This window comes from Phoca vitulina, unplaced genomic scaffold, assembly GCF_004348235.1.
Source record: "Phoca vitulina isolate PV1807 unplaced genomic scaffold, GSC_HSeal_1.0 scaffold1, whole genome shotgun sequence".
NCBI lineage: Eukaryota > Metazoa > Chordata > Mammalia > Carnivora > Phocidae > Phoca > Phoca vitulina.
The window spans coordinates 93,301,001-93,307,056 of NW_022589704.1; the positions used below are offsets into that span (position 1 = coordinate 93,301,001).

The 6,056-nt window shown below is 44.0% G+C and overlaps 1 protein-coding gene across 1 annotated transcript in view; it reads left to right on the forward strand.

Annotated features, from left to right (window-relative positions):
* The window catches only part of TMEM163 (transmembrane protein 163), a 218,870-nt gene that overhangs the window by 201,292 nt on the left and 11,522 nt on the right, over nt 1-6,056 (forward strand). The window lies entirely within an intron of this gene.

The window sequence follows — 6,056 nt, forward strand, 5'->3', positions numbered from 1 at the left end:
CGGGTATATCAGGTTCTGTCCCCTTCCCGAGCCAGGACTAAAATCCTAGGGGCACTCTCTGCTTTGTTGTCTCACCACAGTGTCTGACGCCCACCTTCTGGAGTCATAGACACACCTAACTCAAATGGTAGCCCTGTTTGGGAGAAGCCCAGAGCTTTAATTTGCCTCATTGATATTCTTGCCTTCTCAAAGGTGGCTTGCTGCTCTAGTCCCTAGTCCCGTAAGTGCCCTTTCTTTACCAGGTGGTATAAAAGACAGGGGCATTGTGCCAGGTGGGGAATATAAGTCCTCTACAAACCCAAATCCCTACCAAGGCTTGCATCTCCTTCGCCCTCCTAAGGGATGAATAGGTTTGCCCCTTACCAATCACAGCTTCTGGGACAATGAGCATCTTACCTGACCAAACAAGACCCTAAACCTTATTGCAACACCTTGGCCTTGAATTTTCTGTGGGTTCGCTGCCCATTTTTTTTTTTCCCCTTGCAGATACTCCAGCAAAGCCTGCAGTGTCCTGTAGCAAAGGCGGTCTTCACATGTTAACATTGTATCATTGATGTCATGGGCCCATTTTACTGATGTGGGGAAGGAAGACACAGGGACAGGTCCACAACACATTGTGGGGCTATGCAGGTGGCCTTGGGGGATACTTGAAACTTTCATTATTGTCCCTTCCACATGAAGGCAAATTGATCTTAGTTATCAGAAACCTTTACTAAGCAAAATCTTTTCCTTGAATCTCCTTGACTGTGAAGCACTTTTGCAGGAACACTTCTTGCCAAAGCATCAGAATAAAACAGTAACTGTCTGTAACTGTCTGTAAACTTAAAAATGGCCATGGTTAAAGATTTGAAGAGAGTTCATTATAATGTAATTAACAAGAGAATTTGGTTATTTCTGTGACATACATTTTTAAATTATGACTAATACCGTTTTACCAGGACTTACCATGTTTTTAGGGATTTCAAATAAATGGGCTCTAAAGAAAGTTTAGCATCATTCATATTTGACAATGCTTTCCATGAAATTTAACCTTACCAAATAAGCCTAATTAGTTCAACATCTTCCTTTCATAAGGAAAGAGAACACATCTTTTGAGATAGTCTGGGGACTCTCTGGAAAATTCCAAAGTTGGTTCATAGTGAAGACTTGATTGAAAATTTGATTTTTGGGAAGCTTGTCAAAAATACCCAAAGGTTTAAAAACACCTGATTAAATAGGTTCACAGGTCACTGTGAAATAATACTTAGTTATCCATTTAATCAAAGTGATAATTAAAGACTTCAAGGGCAAATACAGAAAGTTACCTAGTTGTGAAAAACATACCCCTTTTAATGGAAACTCAGTTTTGTTAAGTAATCAAAGACCTGATAAAGATAACATGAAGCACAGGAAGTTATTTTGACAAAACACAGAATCTTTGTTTTCTGGGCAGATTACTTAAAAGGTAAAGAAAAACCTTTTATAATCTCATCAAAAAGAAGACCAATAGTCCAAGAAAACTTTGTCCTTTAAGCAGATGAAAGAAAATTATGTTTTAGTTTTACATACGTACATGTTTGATACTAAAGCTTGTTTTAACCTTAAGATAATTAAATAGGGCTCTTTTTACAGAATAACTTTGGCAATGCCCTCTGGAGGTATAAAAACATCACATACACATAACATAGATCCATAGATCCATAGACACACATAAACATACAGACACAAATAGAGACCCCATACCTTGCATTCTAAAACTTGAGCCCTTGATGAGTAATCTTATGGAGACTGAGGACTAGATATTGGGCAAAGAAGCTCCTCTAGCAGTCTGTATTTAAAAATCCTCTCTCCTCCTTTTCCTCCTCAGTCTCTGTGGGCAGTCTTGTGGTTATCTCCTGGGGTGCTTACATTTCAAAGGCATGATACAATTTACAACTTAAAGGCACAGAGAAAGAAGGCAAGTTTTCTCCTAGGAGGGTTTTGTTTAATTGCTATTTAAAAATTTCCCTTCTAGGGGCGCCTGGGTGCCTTCGGCTCAGGTCATGATCTCAGGACCCTGGGATCGAGCCCCGCATTGGGCTCCCTGCTTGGCGGGAAGCCTGCTTCTCCCTCTCCCACTCTCCCTGCTTGTGTTCCCTCTCTACTGTGTCCCTCTCTGTCAAATAAATAAATCTTTAAAAAAAAAATTTCCCTTCTATTAAAGGTTGATGGCATGGGACTCTTTGGTCTGTTTCCTCACCAATCACCACCAAATCCTCCTCTGCGTTCTCCTCACTTTCCCAGAGATCCCACCGCTTAGCATCCTGACCAGGCTTTGTCGCAGGTGCCCAGATCTTCATCCAAGATCCCTTGCACCCCTCCTAGCTTTGCAGAAGGGCACGCTAAGGTCTCCAGCTGATGATCCTGCTCCCCCACCTTGTCGGCCAGCCCCGAAGCCGGCCAAGTAGCAGACGACCATCCATCCTTCTGTATCCTCAGCTCTTCCTCCAACTCCGGAACCCGAGCTGCAGCCTCTAGTGGGGCCTCAGTGGCCAGCCGAACTGCACACAGTAGAGGCCAGCCCACCGTAGCACCCTTTGTTCTCTTCTGAGCTGCAGTGCGCTGTGCACAGATCTCACACAGGGGTGTTAAAAAATCACCCCTGTTGTCTCATAATAGTCCACAAGCATCTAATATATGGGCCCCTCCTCCCCATATAGAGGTTGATGACCAACTCGTGTGGATGTCTCCTTCCTGGCTGGCTCACCAACTGTTAGTTCACAAGCTCCTTGGGGCTTCCCAGGTGTGATCTGAAATTGGCCCCTATATATGGAGGGCAGGAAGAGATGGAAGAAGGAGGACGACCACTTTGGATTGGTAGGTGGTAGGTTTTATGAGCAAGTGAACTTATATATGAGGCTTGCCTTGGCTGGCCACAAGATGAGTAGATTTCCACAATCCTGTCCACCCAATCTTGAAAATTTAGGTAGAGGTTTTAACTGGGTTCAGTCATATACCCAGTCCAGAGAGCCCCAATGGCACATTTCTCTTTCAAGGCTGTATCCTTGGGGCAGTTTCTGGGAGTGGGGAAGGCAAGTGGAACTCACCTTCCAAGGACAGATTGGAGGATGGGGATCCTCCAGTTACCCGGTCCAGCTTGCAGGTCAACCGGCAGTCAGGTCTTCTTGATGGCCTTCTTCAGCAGGCAGGCACTGTTCTAAGTGCTTTGAAGCATCCTTCTGAAGTGGTATTGCAGGTTCAAGCAGAGAACTGGAACCACTCTAAATGGTAGAGAATAGGGCTTTATTGCTGATTGCAGGGATGAGACTTTACAGGCTGGTGGGGGCTGCAGAAGAAGCATCTGGCAGGCTGTTGTCCCTGAAGTGAGCAGGGCTGCCTGGAAGGAAGGAAATGGGGCATAGAGTGAAGCAGAGCAAAGACAACGGGAGCCCTGGAGATGGACCGGAACTGCATTTGACCCTCACTGGTGTAGCCTCAGTGGTGTGGGTGATCTGAAGCAGAAGCCTTGACGAGCCAGTGTGGGTCCCACTCACAGTTTTTCTTATATTTCTTTACATTGCACCATGCATACTTTTTTCTAGGTAATCAATTCCCGACGTTTCTTTTATAGGAGTGCTTAGCATACTTCGGGGCTCGCCATTAGCACTTAGTGTGGCTGTTTGCTGGAATAAGTTAGTGCATAGATCACGTGCTGGGGCCCTTTAACACAAATTGCTACATTGACTGCACATTATTTGCTTGCCAGGGGCTGCAGGTATCACACATCCCTCCCTCCGTGGAAGAGAGAATTGAGATTTGAGTGCTCGGGTCTGTTTCCCCAGTAAGCAATGGAGTCCAGATGTGAGCAAAGGTCTGCTGGTGCATCACTGCCCTTCAGCCAAGCCCCCTGTCCAGTAGTGAGCTCCCTGGGATAGCAGACCCAGGAGAGGACTGCTAAAGCCATAGTGGCTCTTCTCAAGATGCATAGGGGTACCCCAGCTCCTTGGGACTTAGATGGGGTGAACACAGACTCTCTCTACATCTGGGAATTTAGGGATGAGGGCTTTGCCAACAGATTGAATGGAATCAGGCTTCAGGTATGGGGGTTGAGCAAAGCAAGAATTCAGTCTCTGAATTTGGGGTCTCAAAGTGCTTGACTATGTCAATCTCCCAACTTAGGCTTTCTGAATCCTGTCAGCAACTGGGTCTGTGTTGATACATTGCATTATATCCTGTGGGGGCCAACATTCATGATTAGAGGGAGTCCCTGCACAAAGGGAGTTGTGATTTGGAGATCCTTGTCCGCCCTCACCCCTACCCCTACCCCTCGTGGACCCTGCTTTGTCACCTCATGCACAGCAGGGACTTGGGATCTGCCAAGAGGCTAGGTTTGGCATAGTCCTTACTGATAATTTGAGGAGGTGAAAATGATAATAAGAACAGTAGTAATAATAATAATAAAATTCAGTGAGGTGATTATTTTAAAGAACTTTAAAATTTTAATTTTAGATAAAAGAGTCACAAAGACATTACAGAGATTTCCCGTATATCTTTCATCCAGCCTCCCCTGACGTTAAACATCTCATATAGATAATCAGGGCACATTTGCCCGAACTCTGAGATTACTAGGCTATTACTAAAACTCCAGGCTCCATTCCAGTTCTGCCAGATTTTCCACTTAATATCCTTTTTCCATTCCAGGATCCAGTCCAGGACACCATGTTGCATTTAGTCCTCTGTCTCCATAGTTTTCAATCTGCCACAGTTTCTTGGTTGTTCCTTATCTTTCATGACCTTGACATGTGTGAAGAGTACTGCTCAGGTATTTGTAGACTGTCCCTTCATGTGGGTTCATTTGGTGTTTTTTCAAGATTCAGATGAGGTTATGGATTCTTGGGTAGAAGAACAGCAAGACCTGTTCTTCTTGTCATGTCCCGTCATATCAGGAAGCACATGATATCGGCATAACTCATTAATGGTCCTGTTAATCTTGATTACTTGGCTTAGATCATTTGCCAGGCTTCTCCCCTGCAAAGTTACTATTTTCCCCTTACCATACCCTACTTGTTAGATACCCGTCATGAGCCCAGCCCACACTCAGGGAGGAGGGAATTCAGCTGCCCCTCCAAGAAGGATTAGCAAAGGATCTGGGGACATATGTTAAGACCAACCACCATTGATGAGTATTCTGGGGGAGATGCTCTGATGCTTTGCAGATATCTTGTTTCCAGGGAGGTGATTTTTCAAATGATTTTATTCAGTTTTGAAGCCAGGAAAACAGGCTGTCTTCCTTTTTCCCAGCTTTCTGGCACTAGGTTAGTGAATTTGGGTAATAAGATGCTTAAGGAATCTTACTTCTTTTGTATATGTGATGCTTTATCAGATTTCTGCTGGAAGTTGCATTTTAATATTGGAGAGAATCTGGAGGCTGTGTCTCATGGGAGCGATGCACGGGGGCTCCAAACTGAGGAGCGTGGTGGGCCCTAATGTCATGAGATGGTGGTGCTGGCTTTTGCGTATGTGACTCATTCATTTTCTTGCAAAGTTAAGGTAAAAACTTATAGGAAGTGCTAAGATAACAACGTCAATAGCAGATTTTATTTTTAGATGCCTTTTCCGCACCTTGGAGGCTAAATTTGAACTTCTAATTGCCTTGTTTGAATTTAAGGAAAAAACATGGTTATAAGTAGCATCAGCCATGATTGACCCTGTGGCCAATTCAGTAGGCTCTGTGTTGAAGTGTTCTTAGTCCAGTTGGTGTACTTACATGTTCCCGTATTCTCCAACTGCTTTTTGAATTATTTATGAAAAACTGCACATAGCATGCACTGTTTTTAGCATTCCACCCTATTACGTTATTGATCAGTGATTGCCAAACATTTTGGCAGAAGAGTGTGAAGGGGCATCTCCTACAGGAAAAGGAATATTTAGTGTCTAAGGGAATATAAATCTGGATTATCTGTTTTTGATCATATTTTCCAATTCCTAGTGACACAGGTAAGTAACTGACCTATGAGAACAAGCAAGATACTCCCACCTGGTGGCAGCATACCCAACTGATGATTTGTTCAGGGAACAAAGCTGGTCTTTTTTTTTTT